This window comes from Rhinoderma darwinii, chromosome 2 (genome assembly GCF_050947455.1).
Source record: "Rhinoderma darwinii isolate aRhiDar2 chromosome 2, aRhiDar2.hap1, whole genome shotgun sequence".
Classification (NCBI taxonomy): domain Eukaryota; kingdom Metazoa; phylum Chordata; class Amphibia; order Anura; family Rhinodermatidae; genus Rhinoderma; species Rhinoderma darwinii.
The window spans coordinates 93697618-93719434 of record NC_134688.1 but is presented as its reverse complement, the minus strand read 5'-3'; the positions used below and the strand labels follow the sequence as shown (position 1 = coordinate 93719434).

Sequence of the window (21817 nt, the reverse complement as noted above, 5' to 3'; positions counted from 1 at the left end):
TAAGGGTATGTGCACACGGTAGCAGGCTTTTACGTCTGAAATGACAGACTGTTTTCAGGAGAAAACAGCTGCGTCGTTTCAGACGTAAATGCTCCTCGCATTTTGCGAGGCGTCATTGACGGCCGTATATTTGAGCTGTTCTTCATTGAATTCAATGAAAAACGGCTCAAATTACGTTCAAAGTAGTGTCCTGCACTTCTTTGACAAGGCAGTCATTTTAAGCGTTGTCGTTTGACAGCTGTCGTACGACGACGCGTAAATGACAGGTCGTCGGCACAGTACGTCGGCAAACCCATTCAGATGAATGGGCAGATGTTTGCTGACGTATTGTAGCCGTATTTTCAGACGTAAAACGAGGCATAATACGCCTCGTTTACTTCTGAAAATAGGTAGTGTGAACCCAGCCTGAAAGTTCTATATGCGGCTTTCAGAGCACACAGGCCCCTTCTTCAGGCAGTTTAGGCCCTGTTCACACAGAGTTTTTTGACGCGGAAAACGCGTCGGAAAACGCGCCAAAAACGACCCAAAATGACTCCCATTGATTTCAATGGGAGACGGAGGCGTTTTTTTACCGCGAGTAAAAAAAACGCCTCGCGGCAAAAAGAAGGGACATGACCCTTCTTGATGCGGTTTCCGCGTCCAAAACCGCATTGAAAGCAATGGGGACACGTCAAAAAACACCTCGAACTAGTGAGGTGTTTTCTGACGAGTATATTGCCGAGTGTTTTGCAGGAGTCGTCTCCTGCTGCTAGTCCAGCCCAGCAAGGGGCTGTCATTTCCTGTCTGCTCGTGGAGCCTGAAAAACATCGTGGACAGAACTCAGGGATACAGAAAACCGAAGTCCTGCATCCAAATCGAATACAAGTAAGTGCACTTGCTCCTATGTTCCATACATGCTATACATGTATGGAGCTGTGCATTTTTTTTTTTAGATTTTTTTTTTTTATTTTTTTTTTTAGATTTTTTTTTTCAATTTTTTTATTTTTAATTTTTTCATTTTGTTATGCAGTTGTTCATGTATGTCATCTCTTTTTTATTTTTTTTTAACATTTCAGGAACAGAAATGACGACAGCAGAGGTGTACCACCGAATGGACATTGATGTTGGGAAATTGATTCAAGAAGTAAGTATACTTTTTTTTTTTAATGTGGGCCTGTTCACATCAGCGTGGTTTCCGCTGAGGGGTTCCGTCGGTGCTTTCAGTCAGGGGAACCCCTCAACGGAAAGGCAAGTGTGAAGTGGTGACAGATCCGTTGCTAATGGTTTCTGTTTGTCCCCGTTGTGCAAAGGGTTCTGTCGTTTCGACGGAACCAATACCGCAGTGTAGGGAATCCCATTAGCAACGGATCCATCAGCATTGAAGTCAATGATGATGCAAACAGAAAACAATGTTTTTTTTAATGTGGGCCTGTTCACATCAGCGTGGTTTCTGCTGAGGGGTTCCGTCGGTGCTTTCAGTCAGGGGAACCCCTCAACGGAAAGACAAGTGTGAAGTAAGTTCCGTTTGCATCACCATTCATTTCAATGGTGACAGATCCGTTGACAGAAGGATGTCAGGCTGGGTTCACACGACCATGTTACGTCCGTAATGTACGGAACGTATTTCAGCCTCGTACATCACTATGATGCTAGGAGCCCGGCTCCCTGCACTGTCTTCGGTCCGGGTCTTCCGGCCGAAATACGTTCCGTACATTATGTACGTAACATGGTTGTGTGAACCCAGCCTCATGCGTGTGAAAACCTCGGCAAAAACAGCCTGGAAAACCGCCTCAAAAACCACGTCAAAAACCACATCAAACATGAAAACCTCCAGGGTCAGTTTTTACAGGAGGAATTTTCCTCCTGCAAAAAACTCAGTGTGAACAGGGCCTTATAAATGAATGTCTTCGAAAAAAGCACAACATTTAGATGTTACACAAAGACAATTAGTACATGAGGTGATACATCATTAAGATTAGCCCGGGCAATAAAACGGAGGTTATAGGGGTGATGACTTAGGAGTTAAAGGGAAGGTGTCATGAAATGTATTTATTTTTATCATATTGCTTTTAGTATGATATTAAAATATTTTATTTATTTGTGTTCTACTTTTTTCTTTTACTTCTCTATGGGGGCTGCCATTTTTTTTTCATCTCTGTATGTGTCGATTAACGACACATACAGAGATAGAATACGGCACATACAACCCCATAGAGAATGCGAACGGGAGCCGTTCCATTCTCTGCAGCATACGCAGTCTGTGTGGGAACGGCGCATGCCGCTCCCACACAGACCAAAACGAAGCTCGTTCGCAGAGCGAAATCCGGCCGCATTTTCATGTGGACCGGAAGCTGACAACTTCCGGCCGCGGCTTCCGGCCATATGTTCAAGGAAGCGAAGGCGCAAGGTATAGGAGCGGAGGTGGCAGGAGCAGGTAATTTATGTTAGTGTATGTGATGTGTGTATTATGTTCGTGTGATACGGTCTGCTGATCCTACACTGTGCAGTCGCTCAGAAAATGGCGGCACACAGTGTAGGAGGTTTGAAGATTCAAACCCCTCCTCCTGGCACTAGCCAGAAGAAGGGAGGGGGGAATGTGTGGGGACACTAGAGCGAGTGTGTCTACCCCAATTTTGCAGCATAAAGCAATGAGGTTGCTTTACCACCTTGACCATGCTGCAATTTTGGGAATTGCTCCCTCTAGTGACCAGCACATGGAAATGTTATAAATTTTGTGAAAAAATTAAAACAATGTATAATCACTCAAATAATAATTGTTTAACTAAAAAAGAATTTAAGAAAATTCTAGCGACACATTCCCTTTAAGGGATCTGGAGTCAGTCGGATGGGGGATGTAACGTGTGTCCATGTAGTGGCTCATAAATCCTGGTGTTAGATTGAGGCCTTGTGTCAATGACTGGAATTTTATCATCCGCTTCAATTCCCAAATTTTTCTTTCTCTGTTGTTTTTAAAATGACCCTTTAGTATTAGGACTTTTAACCCCTTCCCGCCGGATCACGTATATATACGTCATTAAAATCGGTGGCTTACCGCCTTTTCACGTAAATATACGTCATGGAGATGAAGCTGGCTCAGGAGCTGAGCCAGCGACATCACCACCGGGTGACAGCTGTATGTTACAGCTGGCACCCTAAGGTATCGGCCAGGACCGGAGCTAGCATCCGATCCGACCGATTAACCCCTCACATGCTGCGTTCAATAGAGATCGCAGCATGTGAGGAGTTTATAGCCACCGGCACCCCAGCAACGTGATCGCTGGGTTGCCGGTGGCTGCAAAGGCGATCGGAGGGCTAATGCTTACCTCCCGATCAGCCTGTAACGGAATCCTCCTATGCCCCGTCGTCGGCGGGGCCCAGGAGGCTTCCGGTAACATCGGCAAGATGGCGCCGGCTCAGCTTCCGGCTCAGAAGCTGAGCCGGCGTCATCAGCAGTGGGTGTCCGCTGTATGTAACAGCGGACACCCCGATCTATCGCCAGGAACCGGAGCTAGCTCCGATTCCTGGCATTAACCCCTTCGATGCAGCGATCCATTGTGATCGCTGCATCCTAGAGGTTTGTAGAAAATCGGCAGCCTTGCCATGCGATGGCAAGGCTGGCGACTGCTACCATGGCAACAGGAGCCCTAACAATGGACTCCTGTCTGCCATTACGTAAGCTGATTAGGCCCCGCCCAGAGGCGGAGCCTAATCGGCTTGCTGTCAGTGAACAACTGACAGTTCCAACACATTGCACTACATAGGTAGTGCAATGTATTAGAACATCAAACAAATAGTTGGACATTCAAGTCCCCTAGTGGGACTAAAGAAAAGTGTAAAAAAAAGTGTCAAAAAAGTAAAAATAAAAGTTGGAAAACATACAATAAAAGTTTCAAATAATAACACAAAACACAATCACCCTTTTTCCCTTATAAGTCATTTATTATTGAAAAAAATAATAAAGCCATACATATTTGGTATCGCAGCGACCGTAACGACCTGAACTATAAAAATATTATGTTATTTATTCCGCACAGTGAACGCCGTAAAAAAAAACCTCAAAAACACTGCCATAATTACTGGTTTTTTGGTCACTGTCTTCCAAAAATTGAAATAAAAAGTGATCAAAAAGTCGCATGTATCCAAAAATGGTACCGATAAAATCTATACCTCGTCTCGCAAAAAAAACAAGCCCTCACACAGCTTCATCGACGAAAAAATGTAAAAGTTATGGCTCTCACAACTTGGCGACAGAAAAAATACATTCTCTTTCCAAAAGTAATTTTATTGTGCAAAAAGTTATAAAAAAGTTCTATAAATTTGGTATCGCCGGAATCGTACTGACCCGCAGAATAAAGGTAACATGTAGTTTATAACGTACGGTGAACGGTGTATATAAAAAAAAAAGTGGCACAAGCTGGGCATGACATTTGACACTGAATTGGCATATCTAGGGAAACTATTTAATTTGTACCTTCCGCAGCGCAATCATTTATGGAAAAGACACGTGGGGTGAAAATGCTCACTACACCCCTTAATAAATGCCTTGAGGGGTGCAGTTTCCAAAATGGGGTCACTTCTCAGGGGTTTCTTTTATTATTTCACATCAAAGCCTCTGCAATTGTGAACCAATACTTTATATGTCGCCAAATTAGGCCTCAATTTTACACGGTACTCTTTCACTCCTGAGCCCTGTCGAATGTCCAGGCAAAAGATTAGGGCCACATGTAGGGTGATTCTAAAACAGGGAAACACCGCATAATAATTGAGAGCTGTCTTGTTATGGTGGCACAAGCCGGGCACCACATATTGGCGTATCTAAGGAAAAATTCCCATTTTCATTCTCCCACATCGTGTGCACACGAATTTCTGCAAAACACCTGTGGGGTTAACATGCTCACTACACCCCTAGGTGAATACCTTGAGGGTGTTGTTTCCAAAATGGCGTCACTTCTGGGGGGGATCCACTGTTTTGGTCCCACAGGGACTTTGCAAATGCAACATAGCGACCAGAAACCAAATGCAGCAAAATCTGTACACCAAAAGCAAATGGCGCTCCTTCCCTTCTGAGCCCTGCCGTGTGCCCAAACAGCATTTTACGACCACGTGTGGGGTATTGCCGTACTCCAGAGAAGTTGCTTTACAAGCGTTGGGGTTCTTTTTTTCCTTTATTTGTTGAGAAAATTAAAAATTTGGAGCTAAAGCTACGTCTTATTGAAGAAAAAGGATTTTTTTTATTTTCACTGCCCAATTCTAATAAAATCTATGAAACACCTGTGGGGGCAAAATGCTCACTACACCCCTAGATGGATTCCTCAAGGGGTGTAGTTTTCTCAATGGAGTCACTTTTTTGGCGTTTTCACTGTTTTGGTACCTCAGGGGCTTTGCAAATGCGACCTGGCCTCCGCAAACCATTCCTGCTAAATTTGAGCTCCAAAAGCCAAATGGCGCTCTTTCCCTTCTAAGCTCCGCCGTGTGTCCAAACATCCGTTTATAACCACATGTGGGGTATTGTTTTACTCGGGAGAAATTGCTTTACAAATGTTGTGGTGCTTTTTCTCCTTTAGTCCTCGTGGAAATTAGAAAAAATTAGCTAAACCTACATAATCTTTGAAAGAATGACGATTTTTATTTTCACGGCCTACTTCCAATAATTTCTGCAAAAAACCTGTGGGGTCAAAATGCTCACTATACCCCTAGATAATTTCCTCAAGGGGTGTAGTTTCCAAAATGGGGTCACTTTTGGTGGATTTCCACTGTTTTGGCACCGAAAGAGCCCTTGAAACCTGACATGGAGCCTAAAATATTTTCTAATAAAAAGGAGGCCCAAAATCCACTGGGTGCTCCTTTGCTTCCGAGGCCGGTGCTTCAGTCCTTTACCACACTAGGGCCACATGTGGGATATTTCTAAAAACTGCAGAATCTGGGCAATAAATATTGAGTTGCATTTCTCTGGTAAAAACTTCTGTGTTACAAAAAAAATAGAATAAAAATGAATTTCTGCAAAAAAAAAATGAAATTTGAAAATTTCACCTCTACGTTGCTTTAATTCCTGTGAAACGTTTAAAGGGTTAAGAAACTTTCTAAATGCTGTTTTGAATACTTTGAGGGGTGAAGATTTTAAAATGGGGTGACTTTTTGGCGGTTTCTAATATATAAGGCCCTAAAAGCCACTTCACAACTGAACTGGCCCCTGTAAAAATAGCCTTTTGAAATTTTCTTGAAAATGTGAGAAATTGCTGCTAAAGTTCTAAGCCTTGTAACGTCCTAGAAAAATAAAAGGATGTTCAAAAAACGATGCCAATCTAAAGTAGACATATGGGGGATGTTAATTAGCAACAATTTTGTGTGGTATAACTGCCTGTCTTACAAGCAGATACATTTACATTTAGAAAAATGCAAATTTTTGCAATTTTTCACCAAATTTTGGTGTTTTTCACTGGTAAATATTGAATTTATCGACCACATTTTTCCACTATCATAAAGTCCAATGTGTCACGAGAAAACAATCTCAGAATCACTTTGATAGGTAAAAGCGTTCCGGAGTTATTACCACATAAAGTGAAATATGTCAGATTTGAAAAAATGGGTCTGGTCCTGAAGGCCAAAATGAGCTTGGTCCTGAAGGGGTTAAATCCTCCAAACTGTGATCAGGTCCAGAGAAGTGTTTTCCCACGGGTGTATCCACCTCCTGTTTTATTGTATGTCTGTGAAGATTCATCCTGGTTTGTAGTTTTTGTATGGTTTCTCCAATGTAGATTCCTTTATCTATACACCTTGTACACAGGATCATGTACACTACATTGGAGGATGTACAGGAGAACGTGCCAGTGATTTTATAGTCCTGCTTCGTGTTTGGTATCTGGATGGTGTTTGATGACCAGATGTTGGTACAGGTCTTGCATTTTCTACTGTTGCAAGGAAAAGTGCCAGTCTCTGATGGTGATGAGAGGGACTTCTGACCAGGAGATTCCTTAGGTTTGGTGGTTGTTTGTATGTAAGGAGAGGTAAATCCAGGAATATTTCCTTCAGTTTATTGTCTTTGTTGAATACAGGTTGGAGATCAGCAGCAATTTTCCTCAAGATGTTAATTTGTGGGTTGTATATGACCACTAGGGGCACCCTGCTGTTGTCTTCCTTCTTTTTGTACTCCAGAAGATTGCTCCTTGGAGTTCTTGTTTCTCTGTAGATCTGATAGTCTATAATCCTTGGATGGTATCCCTGTTGTAAGAATGTATACCTCAGTGATATCAGGTGTTGTTTTCTGTCTTCACAGTCTGAACAGATCCGTATGTACCGCAGAGCCTGGCTGTAGATGATGGATTTCTTTACGTGTCTCGGATGGAAGCTGTTCCATCTCAGATATGCTGGACGGCCTGTAGGTTTATGGTAGATTGTGGTTTGTATGGTATTGTTTCTCATGTATATGATCATGTCCAGGAAATGTTTTTGGGACTTTGAGTAGTTGAGAGTGAGTTTGATGGTGGGATGGAACTTGTTGAAGTTTTTATGGAGAGAAAGCAGTTCATGTTCAGAGCCTGTCCAGATTATCAGCAGGTCATCAATGTACCGGAAATCTGCTAGAGGTTTAGTTGCGCAGGTTGATAAAAACTCCTCCTCTAGTTTGGCCATGAACAGGTTAGCATATTGTGGTGACATTTTGCTACCCATAGCGCTTCCCATACATTGCAGATATATATCTTTGTCAAATAAAAAATAATTGTGATGGAGTACGAACCTGATGAATTGTAGGGCTGGCTCTGTTGCTAGATTGTTCTTTTGAAGAAAGTGTTGGCATGCGGCTATGCCATCCTCATGGGGGATGTTCGAATACAGAGACTCCACATCCATAGTTGCCAATATTGTTCCCTCTGGTAGTGGACCTAGGGCTGAGAGTTTGCAGAGGACGTCTGTGGTGTCCTGGACATAACTGGGTGTGCACCTCACCGAGGGCTTTAGAAGATTTTCCACCCAGCCAGAAATATTCTCAGTAAGGGTATATTCACACAACAGCGCAAAATACATCTGAAATTACGGAGCTGTTTTCAGGCGAAAACAGCTCCTGAATTTCCGACGTAATTGCTCGTACTCCGCGTTTTTCGTGGCGTCCATTACGGACGTAACTGGAGCTGTTTTTCAATGGAGTCAATGAAAAACTGCTCCAATTACGTCCCAAGAAGTCTCCTGCACTTCTTTTAACGAGCCGTCTTTTTTACGCGCCGTCTTTTGGCAGCGACGCGTAAAATGACAAGTCGTCGGCACAGTACATCGTAAAACCCATTGAAAGTAATGGGCAGATGTTTGTCGGCGTAATGTGACGTTTTTTCAGACGTAATTCGGGGCGTAAAACGCTCGAATTACGTCTGAAACTTGGTCGTGTTAACATACCCTTAGAGTCCCAACACCTGAAATGATTGGTCTCCCTGGATTGCCTTCTTTATGTAATTTAGGTAACCTGTAGAATGTTCCCATTCTGGGATTGTCCGGTATAAGGTCCAGTAAACTCCAGTAAAATTTTTGCCAAAATTCATTTCTAATAAATTTTTTCTTGTAACACAAAAGGTTTTTACCAGAGAAATGCAACTCAATATTTTATTGCCCAGATTCTGCAGTTTTTAGAAATAACCCACATGTGGTCCTAGTGCGCTAATGGACTGAAACACAAGCCTCCGAAGCAAAGAAGCTCCCAGTGGATTTTGGACCTCCCTTTTTTTAGAATATATTTTAGGCACCTTGTCAGGTTTGAAGAGGTCTTGCGGTGCCAAAACAGTGGAAACACCCCAAAAGTTACCCCATTTTGGAAACTACACCTCTCAAGGAATTTATCTAAGGGTATAGTTAGCACTTTGACCACACACGTTTTTTGCTAAATATATTAGGCCTCATGCACACGACCATAAAAACACCCGTTATTACGGGTCGTAATTATGACCCGAAATAACGGGCCCATAGACTTTTGTTGGCCACGGGTACCTTCCCGTTTTCTCACGGGAAGGTGCCCGTGCCGTTGAAAAAGATCGAACATGTTCTATTTTTTTTCTTTTACGGGCCGTGCTACTATACTTTATAATGGGAGCACGGCTCGGAATAACGGCCGGCTGCCCGTGGCCGGCCATGCTCGTAATTACGAGTCGTAATTACGAGCACGGTCGTGTGCATGGGGCCTTAGTCTGTAAAAATGAAAATCCTACTTTTTTTCTGAAGAAAACATAGAAATTCTTAAAATTTACAAGGAATAACGAAGAAAATGCACCCCAACACTTGTAAAGCAATATCTCCCGATTACGGCAATACCCCACATGTGGTAATAAACTACTGATTGGAACCACAGCAGCGCTCAGAGGGGAAGTAACCCCATTTTGGAAACTACACCCTCAAGGAATTTTTCTAGGGTATAGTTAGCATTTAAAGCCCCCAGGTTTTTTGCAGAATTTATTAGAATTCAGCCGCGAAAATGAATATCACCATTTTTTCCACTAAAATGTTGAATTTTCTCATTTTCACAAGGGATAAAGGAGAAATACCCCACATGTGGTCATACATTTTTTCATTAGAAATGAATTAACCCTTTAAGGACTGATCCATTTTTTGCTTTCTTATTTTCGTTTTTTCACTCTCCGACTTCCAAGAGCCATAACTTTTTTCTTTTTCCGTCAGTGGAGCGGTGTGAGGGCTTATTTCTTGCGGGAAGAGTTGTAGTTTCTATTGACACCATTTAAAGTACCATAAAATGTACTGGGAAACTGAAAAAAATTCTTTGCGAGCTGAAATTGGAAAAAAATCTAATTCCATTTTTTGGGGGTTTCATTTTTACTTGCGGTAAAAACGAAAACTACTTTATTCTGCGGCTCAATACAATTACGGTGATACCAAATTTATATATATTTTTTTTATATTATACTACTTTTACAAAGAAAAATCTAATTGTTATAATTAAAAATTGTTTTGTTTCACCACATTCTGAGAGCCGTAACTTTTTTATTTTTTGGTTGATTGAGCGGTGGAAGGTTTTATTTTTTGCGGGACGAGCTGTAGTTTTTATTGGTACCATTTATTTGGTACATAAAAAGTGATCAAAAAGTTATTACATTTTTTTTTTTTAGTGCTAAGGTGACAAAAAAAACTGCGATTTTGGCGGTTTAAATTATTTAAGTTTTATACGGTGTTCACCATGCAAGTTAAATAATGGTATATTGTAATAGTTTGGCCTTTTACGGACGTATCGATACCAATTTTATTTATTTTTTTACATTTAGAAGAAAAATGGGAAAAGTCTTAATTTTTAACTTTAATATTTGTTTTGTCACTACTAAAAACTTTAATTCTTCTAGACATTTTATTAGTCCCCTTAGGGGACTTGAACTAGCGATCATTGGATCGCTAGTACAATATACTGCAATACTAATGTATTGCAGTATGTTGTTATTTTCACAGTCTTCTGTAACCACACGATCGATGTTCCTGTCCGTTAGTCCCGGGTGTCAGCTGCAATACACAGCTGACACCCGTAGCGTATGGAGCGGGCTCAGCACATGAGGCCGCTCCATACATCACCCCCCCCCTACCATGACGTGCAATTAAGTCATAGTGCGCAAAGGGGTTAGTGCACAGCGCATGGTTCAAAGTGAATATTGCAATTTTCCACTGGTATGCCATTTTAGTGCATAATATGTCGTGCCCAGTTTGTGCCACTGAAGACAAATACCTCATAAAACGTTAAGCGGGTTCTCCCGGGTATGGCGATGCCATATATGTGGGCGCAAACTGCTGTTTGGGCACGCTGCATGGGTCAGAAGTAAGGGACACCAATTGGCTTTTGGAGCGCAGATTTTGCTTGGTAGTTCTGTTTGGGGTTTTGCTGGTATTTCAGTTTATAATGTGCGGGCATATGTAATCTGTGCAGAGAACATCAGGGTATATGTAATCTGTGCGGAGAACATCAGGGCATAATAAGAGGGTATAATAATGCGGTAAATAAATAATAATTCATAGATATGTGGCCGGTGTCGCACTGATAAATGGCGCCCGATCTTATCCACTTTTTAAACACTCTGCACATTTTGCATCGCCATATTCTGAGAGCCAGAACTTCTTTATTTTTTCTCCACCGGAGCCGTGTGAGGGCTTATTTGTTGTGGGACAATCTGTAGTTTTCATTGGTACCATTTTGGGGTATATGCAAATTTTTGATCACTTCTTATTCCATTTTTTTGCAAGCCGGGTGACCAAAAACAAGCAATTCTGACAATGTTTTTTAGTTTAGTTTTTTTGCGGCGTTCACCGTACGCTATAAATGACAATTTTACTTTATTCTGCAGGAAAATACGATCACGGCGATACCATATGTATGTAGGTTTCTTTTATGTTTTACAGCATTTGCGCAATAAAATCACTTTTTTATAAAAATTTATTTTCTGTGTCACCATATTCTGAGAGCCATAACTTTTTTTTTTTGTCAAAAAAGCTGTGTAAAGGTTTGTTTTTTGGGGGACGGGTTGTAGTTTTTAATCGGCACTATTTTCGGGTACATGCGACTTTTTGCACCATAAAAACAGCAAAAGTGTGTGTGTGTGTGTGTGTGTGTGTGTGTGTTCCCCCACCTTCCAAAAGCCAGGGCTTTATTTCAGCATTAGGTTCCCTTGCTGGGTACCGTCAGACCTTTCTGTCAGGGGGACCCATCAACGCAGAGGCAAACAGAAACCATAGCTTTCCGTCAGCATTACCATTGTTTTCAATGGTAATGTTTCCGTTTCTAATGGTTTCCTTTTTTTCATGAAATTAATAATGCAATTAACTGCGCTATTGATTCCATAAAAAAACCTGAAACCTTACGGAACAGAGACAACCGGAAAACATTACAAACAGAAGCATTAGCTTTGAAATCAATGGTAATGCAAACGGAAGCTATGGTTTCCGTTTGCCTTTCCGTTGATGGGTTCCTCCGATAGAAAGGTCTGACGGAAGCTATCAAGGGAACCTAACGCTGATGTGAACAAGCCCTTACATGGCACCATTTATTGTACCACATAATGTAGTAGGAAAGTCAAAACTAATTGTGGGGTGTAATGGGGAAATAAAAATGATTGCTCCATTTCTTGGGGGGGGAGGGTTGTTTTATAGGGTTCATCGTGCGGTATAAATGTGATGTTGACTTTATTTTGCAGGTCAATACGATTATGGTGATACCATATTTATATAGTTTTTTTTATGTTTTACTATTACAAGGAAGAAACTAATTGTTAAAAATTTTGTTTTGTGTTGCCATATTCTAAGAGCCTATGGCAGGGCTTAACAGGTGTACAAAGAAGGTAGTCCTGAGGGCCTTCATTAGGCCCCCCAGGCTGCCATGACGACCATCGGTACCATGCGGTGGCGTCACAGGAGCGGTTGATGGCTCGTCAAGGGGCCCGTCCTTCTCATTCTAACCGCTTAGATGCCGCCGCCGCCTATATTGACTGTGGCATCTAAGGGGCTAAACTAGTGGGATCCTGCTCGAACGGGATCCCTGTCGTTACACTGAAGTGTCAGCTGTTTCATACAGCCGACACGCTCGTTCTACGAAGCAGGCTCAGCTCGTTAGCCCGCTCCATGTTCACCCACTTGACCTCCGCTGTGTGGTGGCTGTCGGGAAGGGGTTAAATATAATAAATATTTACAAGTCTTTAATGGTTTTATTTGATTTATGCAAATAGCAAAACACAGTAGCCAGAAGTGCAAGAATTCAGCAGCTCTTTGGTTGCTAGAGAGTTAATGTTTAGTTGTTGCCATGAATCAGCAGTTTTTTTTTTTTTGAAACATTAGTTTTTATTGAATTTTTGTCATACATGTTAACAACATTCGATGGACCTTAACAGGGGCCCACAACAGCAGTGCTTTATAACATTAGATACATAGCGGTATATAACGTTGGGAGAGCACCAACAGAACATTGAACACATTATCAACATTGCTGTATCACAAATTCCCATTACAAAGAAATTCTCCAAATTTTATTACGTATAATATCGTGAATCTCTCCAACTTTGCCAATTTTCCAAACTTTTCTCATGACTAGCAGGATTTTGTAATAGTATAGTCTCATGCTTGCATGTATTATTTAATCTATTAATTACTTCTGACACTGAGGGCGGTATATTAGATTTCCATGCCTTAGCAATGGACAGCCTAGATGCAATTAATATGTGATGAATCACCACTCGACCTTCCTGGGGAATGTCCCCCAGCCCAATATCCAGAACCGCCAACTCTGGTTTGAAAGGAATATCTTTTCCATTAATCTCCTTAATCATTTTATAAACTTCTTTCCATAAGCCTTTAATCGTCGAACAATGCCACCACATATGTAAAGTAGATCCAATAGATCCACAACCTCTCCAGCATCTGTTAGACGCTCCATAGACAAAGTGCGCGGATCTTGATGGAGACAGGTACCATCTAAGGTGAATTTTCCGCATGAGTGCCACATGGTTAATACATCTAGAATGCCGCAAGATCCACCCCGAAGCCTTCTCCCATTCTGCTACCGAGAATTCCTCTCCCAACTCCTGTTCCCATCTTAACATGTTAGGAGATTTCTTTGCATCTGTACTATTCAGGAGAAGATCATAGCTACATGAAAGTCCCTTATCATGCCCTTGCCACTGAAACATAAACTTGTGTAATGCCGACAAGTGATTCGGCCTTGCGGGAATCTCTAACGTCTTCAGCCAGTGTCAAATTTGCAAATATTGGTAAAATAAGGTGTGAGGAATGTCAAACAAGGATTGTAGGCTCTCAAATGATCTCATTGTATCACCATCATATAGATCAGATAGTTTCAACACCCCTGCCCTTTTCCAAGGGATTCCAGATATCTGTGGGACATAAAGTTGCACTATTTGAAGTGGAATGTGTTCCAAACTTAAGTGTATCCATTTGTTTCTACATATATACTGTTTCCACACCTGCAACGAGTCCAAAGTAGTCTGTAAGGACACTTTGGGTAGGTTAGCCCCTACATATGATGCGGCCATCATACTATTCAAGGACGACTGAGAGAGCAGGTCTCCTTCCAGCTGGGCCCATAAATTAGTGACTGGAGATCTCCATAGTGAGCGTAGTTGATCCATAATAGCAGCTATATTATAAGCGACCACGTCTGGGACCCCCAACCCTCCTAGTTTAACTTTTCGGAATAATACCTTTTATTTACTCTTGCTCTTTTTCCATTCCATATAAAGTTAAGGAACAATTTTTGAAGTTGTGAAGTAAGTGATGTAGGTATCAGCAAGGGAATTGTTCTACAAAAATATAAATACTTGGGAAGTAACAGCATTTTGACCAGATTAATTCTTGCAATCCATGATAATTGGAATGCGTTTAAACGAATGCATTCTGACCTCATTCCCTCCATGAGATCCAAATAATTGTTACTTAATATTTGAGAGACTGAAGAGAATAATTTTATTCCTAGGTATGAAAGTCCTGTTGTAGCCCAACTCATTTGAAATTCCGACAGGGAATGTTTTAGGATAGGTTCTATATTAATGGCTAACATTTTGGATTTAGAAATATTCAGTTTATAGTAGGATATTTCCGAGTATCTTAAAATTATGGACATTAGTTCAGTCAAGGACCTGAGGGGGGAGGTACATGTTAAGATTACATCATCCGCATATAATCCTATTTTATGCTCCTCTTTTCCTACTTTAATCCCCAAAATTTCAGTTGAACTCCGGATCATTTCTGCGAAGGGTTCCATGCATAAAGTAAAAATCAAAGGGGATAAAGGACAACCCTGCCTTGTCCCGTTAGTAATTGATATGTCTCTGGATAGAAGACCTGAAGATAGGACCTTAGCTGATGGTGTAGAATATAAGGAAAGAATGGCTTTTTTAATAAAGGAATTAAACCCAAAAGTTTCTAAAGTGCCCTCCAAATACTTCCAGTTTACTCGGTCAAATTCCTTTTCGGCATCCAGGGAAACAAAAAGGGTCGCATTTTTGGACTCTCCAGCTAATTGTATCAGATCTATGATTCTGCGAGTTCCATCACTAGCTTGACGTCCTTTTACAAACCCCACCTGCTCCAACGCTATCAATGAGGGTAAGCAGTCGTTCAGCCTAGTCGCTAGGATTTTAGCATATAATTTTATATCACAATTTAAAAGTGATATCGGCCGAAAGTTAGCTGGTGAATCCGGACTTTTCCCTGGTTTAGGAAGGGTGACTATGATGGCCCTTAACAATTCTGAAGGCGGGTTGGGATTAACTGCAAATCCCGCAAACATCTCTTTCATGTGGGGTAGGAGCAATTCTGCAAATGATTTATAATATTCATTGGGAAGGCCATCAGGTCCGGGGGACTTGTTATTTTTTAACTTAAGAAGTAATAATCTGATTTCATCCACGTTTATGGGAGCGTTTAGGTGACTAAGCTGCATTTCCGATAATTTAGGTAGATTCACTTTTTTTAGAAAAGCCTCAACTTGTTCACCAGACACCGCTGAGATTTGTGGATCATCTTTGAGATTGTACAAAGAACTGTAATAATCTGCAAAAGCTTCTGTAATTTCTTGAGGATCATAAACTCTTGACCCATCTGTCTTTTTTAACCAGGCAATTTTTGTTTTTGCAATTTGTTGTTTCACTCGTTTAGCCAGTATTTTACTTGGCCTATCTCCCTGAACATAGAAATTCCATTTTAACTTTTTCAGTGTTTTTTCATACAAGAAAAGCTGCCATGCCCTCATTTTTTCTCGAGCGATTCGTAGTTCTTCTCTTATTGAGTCTACCGAATTCAGTTTCAACCGAGCTTCCAAGGAGCTGATACGGCCAATAAGCTCATCAAATTCCTTGGTTCTCTCTCTTTTGGCCCTAGCTGCTGCCTGAAGAAACAACCCCCTAACAAACGCTTTATGCGTACACCATAGTAATTCAGGAGAAGAGGCTGATGGGGCATTAATTTCAAAAAATTATTTTAGGGCTTTACTTATGTTTGACAAGAGATTTGGCGAATTTAAAAGAAAAGTATTTAGGCGCCACGGAGATTTAGGAAGTGCGGAAAATTGATCTGAGATTATAAGATCAATAGGAGCATGATCTGATTACGTAATTACTCCAATTTTAGAAGAACGAGAATTTAATAGCACTTGTCTATCCACTAAAATTAAATCTATCCTGGAATACACTTTGTGCGGTGCAGAATAGAACGAGTAATCCCTTTCTGCCGCGTGTTGGTACCTCCAAACGTCATGAAGGTCAGCTTCTCCTATCAATGAACTCAACTCCTGCGTCAGTCTATTACCTCCGTCAGAGCGGTCAATATCTTTGTTGACGACTACATTGAAGTCTCCACATATAACCAAACCTCCTTTCTGGCATTCCTTAACTTTTGATAACACTTTCTTGATAAAAGCTATTTGTCTAATGTTAGGAGCATACAGTGAAATTATGGTATCTACAATATTATCTAGTTCACACACCAATATTATATATCTGCCCTGTGGATCAGAAAATGAGTAAAGATATTTAAATGCAACTGTTTCTTTCACGGCAATGATCACCCCAGCTTTTTTCACAACATTTGAGGCATAGTATACGTGCGGGAACTTTCTATGTTTAAGTAATTTACAGTCTCTTGTGAGTAGATGCGTTTCCTGCACACACAGGATATCGCAAGAAGACTGAAGGGCTTCCTTCCACAACATGGATCTTCGGAAAGGAGAGTTCAGTCCATGAGCATTAATAGATAAGAATTTAAGACCCATTAGAAATTATGAGGAAAATCCTTTCAGAGATGATACAGCATTTAAATTAAAAAAACAAAACAACAACAAAGAAACAACGAACCGTAGGTAATATTCCAATATTACCAAACAGGACATTCCCTCTTTCAGGGAAAAGAGCATAGAGACTCAAGTTAGACTTTCCTGTAGAATGAAATTTACCGGAACAAGAACACGAATTGAAGACGATCCGGAATTTTCCCGAAAGCCTTGACTCGAAGGACTTGACTCTAATGCTTCTTTCTTTTTATACGGGCAACCGACGACTGGATCTTTTTCCTTTATCGGACCATAAGGGGGCAACAAACTCCGGCCTCGTGTTATGAGGACGTTCCGGACTCTGTGAGGATGTCGCCAACAGATTCCAGGACTGAAGAAGCTCTTTCAGTGCAGCAGGAGTGGAGCATACATGCTGTTTTCCTTTATTTGAGATGATTATCTTCACTGGGAAACCCCACTTATATATAATGGCGTTATCTCTTAAAATTTTTGTTGAGGAAGCAAACTCCTCACGTCGTAGCATAGTCGCTGCCGAGAGATCTGGGTAAAGCGCAATATCTTTAAACCTTTCTGGGAGCTCAGGCGAGGCCTTCAGACCGCGTAAAAATTTGTCTTTCACGTGAAAGAAATAAATGCGTGCTATCGTATCACGTGGGAGCTGCGCAGCAATATGTTTGGGTTTAGGTATACGATTAATTCTGTCTATTAAAAGCTCTTGCGTGGTTTTTTGTGGCAGGACAATGGCCATCATATCAGTAAGGTACTGAGGCAGCAGATCCTGAGTGACCGTTTCCGGTATTCCCCTGATTCGGATATTATTTCTGCGAGATCTGTCCTCTAGGTCTAGAACTTTGCTAGAGAGTCTCATCACCTCCTCTTCTAAATTGGAATTAGCGTCTATGAGCATGTTGTGGGAATTGACAAATTCCTCCATTTTCTGTTCCATATGGTCTGTTCTGGAAGCAATAGCTTGGATATCTGTTCTCAGATCACCTATAACTTGTCTCATATCTGTTTGGAGGGATTCTCTCAATGAATCTAACAGCCTTTTTATAGTGAGTTCAGAGACTGGTTGAGATTCCATCTCATCCTGCATGTCATTATCAACCGAATCCGCTCTAGAGGAAGGAGATGGGGATGATGTAGCGAAGGGCAGGTGTTTATTCACCCTGGGTTGCTGAGAAGAGGAAGTGTTGAAAAACTCTGTGAGTTTAGCTGGTTTAGATTTAGTGTTCCTTTTAGATGTTCCACCCATTCTCTCAATTCTGGATATATGCAGCGTAAACAAATGAACTCTTTATACCATGTCCTAGTCTCCTGAACAAACAAGCAATACGACCATGTACTACTTTCTTAGCACTTCCCCCAGGATTTTCACTTTATATTCCCCTTTGGATATAGTATTTTGACTACTGCCCTGAGATGATTTTCCCGAATAGCTCTCCAAGGCTTATAAAATTGAACCACACTCCACACTTGCCCATTCCGCAGGGAGACTATAACTGAGGCTGTAAGTTTTAGATGTAATGAGGATCTTTGTCCCCTTTCCAGCGATACTGGGCCTGGCAACTTCCTTAAGAGGCTTGATAATAGGTCTAGATTATGATACTTGGTGGTTGTGCCGCGCTCTCCACCTCGCACAGCCTTTTGCAGTCACTCGTTCCCGACCTGCAGCACTTCCCCCACAGATATCTTACTTCCCCTTCTGCAGCTGTGTGGCGCTCAAAGAAAATGGCCGACCGATGAAGAAGGGCGGAGCCAGGGATTCTCCTTGCTCACCGTAACTCACCCCGTTCTTATATTTGCCGCCGGTGTATTGCCACAAACTCCTCGGTTTCTTCTTCTTCCTCACGTCCGACTCGACTGTTCTGAGGCTCCCACCTCTTCCTTCTCTATTGCGATCCGGGATACCACCGTCGCCGTCCGGAGCAGTCACCAACGAGTTCCGCGGTCCTTTACTCGTCCGCCACAGAGCAAGGTCAGTTCCCTCCTCTGGCAATACTTAGCACTCTCGGTTGCCTCGATTCTTCCGTCAAAAAAGGTTTATTTGAGCCGGTTTAGGCTTTCATGTCCCGGAGCTCCTCAGCTATACGTCTTCCTCCATGTACTCCAGGCCACGCCCCCCCGAATCAGCAGGTTTTTAAGCCGCAAGAATCATCATGAAACTGCAGGTTTACGAAGAGGGAGTAAACACAATTTTACAATTCTTTGTATTTGTACCACATAGCCAACTAAGTAAATCCATATTTGGCAGATAGTGATGGAAGACTATGTGAAATCTTTACCTGTATACAGTGCCTTGCGATAGTATTCACCCACTTGGTGTTTTTCCTGTTTTGTTGCATTACAACCTGGAAATAAAACGGGTGTTAAATTAGATTTTATGTAATGGACCTGACAAAATAGTCCAGATTGTTACAGTGGAATGGAAAAAAAAAATACCTTGTTTATAAAAAAAAAAAACAACTGAAAAGTTGTGAGTGCGTATATATTCACACCCTTTAATTGAAACCCCTAAATAAGGTTTGATCAAAATCATTAACTACAGTCAACTAATATTAGTTGAATAAGGTCCCCGGCTGTGTACAATCCAAGTGTCACATGTCAGTAGAAATACTCCTGTTCTGAAAGGCCCCGGAGTCTGCAACTCCACTGAACAAGCAACATGAAGACAAAGGAGCTCTCCAAATAGGTCAGAAACAAAGTTGTGGTGAAGTATGGATCAAGGTTGGGTTAGAAAAAAAGAATCTTAAACTTTGAACATCCTATTGAGAACCATTAAATTCATTATAATTTAAAAATAAAATAAAAAATATGGCAAAACTACAAACATAAGAGAAGGCCGGCCACCCACCCACCAAAACTCACAGTTCAGGAAAGGGGGGCATTAATCAGATATTCAATATAGACACCAACGATAACACTGAAGGAGCTCCAAATATCCACAACAGAGGTGGAAGTTTCTGTCCATAGGACCACTATAAGCTGTACACTACAGTGGGGCTTTATTGAAGAGTGGCCAAGAAACTATTGCTTAAAGAGGCTCTGTCACCAGATTTTGCAACCCCTATCTGCTATTGCAGCAGATAGGCGCTGCAATGTAGATTACAGTAACGTTTTTATTTTTAAAAAACGAGCATTTTTGGCCAAGTTATGACCATTTTCGTATTTATGCAAATGAGGCTTGCAAAAGTACAACTGGGCGTGTTGAAAAGTAAAAGTACAACTGGGCGTGTATTATGTGCGTACATCGGGGCGTGTTTACTACTTTTACTAGCTGGGCGTTCTGATGAGAAGTATCATCCACTTCTCTTCAGAACGCCCAGCTTCTGGCAGTGCAGATCTGTGACGTCACTCACAGGTCCTGCATCGTGTCGGCACCAGAGGCTACAGTTGATTCTGCAGCAGCATCAGCATTTGCAGGTAAGTAGCTACATCGACTTACCTGCAAACGCCGATGCTGCTGCAGAATCATCTGTAGCCTCTGGTGCCGATGTGTCCTCGCTCGTCTGACACGATGCAGGACCTGTGAGTGACGTCACAGCGTGATCTCTGGAGAACACGGCTGTGTCTGCACTGCCAGAAGCTGGGCGTTCTGAAGAGAAGTGGATGATACTTCTCATCAGAACGCCCAGCTAGTAAAAGTAGAGATCACGCTGTGACGTCACTCACAGGTCCTGCATCGTGTCAGACGAGCGAGGACACATCGGCACCAGAGGCTACAGATGATTCTGCAGCAGCATCGGCGTTTGCAGGTAAGTCGATGTAGCTACTTACCTGCAAATGCTGATGCTGCTGCAGAATCAACTGTAGCCTCTGGTGCCGACACGATGCAGGACCTGTGAGTGACGTCACAGATCTGCACTGCCAGAAGCTGGGCGTTCTGAAGAGAAGTGGATGATACTTCTCATCAGAACGCCCAGCTAGTAAAAGTAGTAAACACGCCCCGATGTACGCACATAATACACGCCTAGTTGTACTTTTACTTTTCAACACGCCCAGTTGTACTTTTGCAAGCCTCATTTGCATAAATACGAAAATGGTCATAACTTGGCCAAAAATGCTCGTTTTTTAAAAATAAAAACGTTACTGTAATCTACATTGCAGCGCCTATCTGCTGCAATAGCAGATAGGGGTTGCAAAATCTGGTGACAGAGCCTCTTTAACCTCTTAACGCCGAAGGAAGGATATATCCGTCCTCTGCAGCTGCTAGTTCGCGCAGGAGGACGGATATATCCGTCCTGTGATGGCGCGGGTACTGAGACTGTACCCACGCGATCAGCGGCAGGAGCACGGTTATACACAGCCTGGCTCCTGCTGCAACTGCCGGAATCGAAGCGCGCTCCGATTCCGGCAGTTTAACCCATTAAATGCCGCTGTCAACAGTGACAGCGGCATCTAATGTGTTTGACAGAGGGAGGGAGCTCCCTCTGTCACCCCATCGGCGCCCCCGCAAACAAATCGCGGGTCGCCGTCGGGTTTCCATGGCAGCGGGGGGTCTAACAAAGACCCCCAGGTCTGTCTTCAGCATCTGCCTGTTAGGCGATGCCGGAGGCATGACCTAACAGATTGCCTGTCAGTTTTACACTGACAGGCAATAATGCTTTGGTATACTAAGTATACCAAAGCATTATATATGCGATCAGCAGATCGCATAGTTAAGTCCCCTGGTGGGACAAAAAAAAAAAATGTCAATCAGTTAAATAAAGTTGGTGAAAAAAATAAAAATAATAATTACAGTGAAAATCAAATAAAACGACTTTTTTTGCCCAAAAAGTGGTTTTATTTAGTAAAAGTGTCAAAACAAATCACACATACACATATATGGTATCCCCACGATCGTAACGACTTGAACAATAAAATGAACACATTAAACCGCCGGATGAACGGCGTCCAAAAAACAACGGCGAAATTCTCTTTTCTCCCATTCCCCCCATAAAAAACTAAATAAAAATTAATCTATAAGTCCTATGTACCCCAAAATAGTACTAATGAAAACTACACATTGGCCCGCAAAAATCAAGCCAACATCGACGGAAAAATAAAAACTTTACGGCTCTTGGAATGCGGCGATGC

The 21817-nt window shown here is 41.9% G+C and overlaps 1 long non-coding RNA gene across 2 annotated transcripts in view; it reads left to right on the top strand.

Annotated features, from left to right (window-relative positions):
- Positions 1 to 664: 664 nt before the first annotated feature.
- LOC142742314 (uncharacterized) overlaps positions 665 to 21817 on the top strand; it is a 77101-nt gene continuing 55948 nt past the window's right edge. For both annotated transcript variants that reach the window (XR_012881348.1, XR_012881349.1), the window contains exons 1-2: positions 665 to 864; positions 1056 to 1123. This is a non-coding gene — a long non-coding RNA (uncharacterized LOC142742314). The remainder of the gene's footprint in view (positions 865 to 1055; positions 1124 to 21817) is intronic.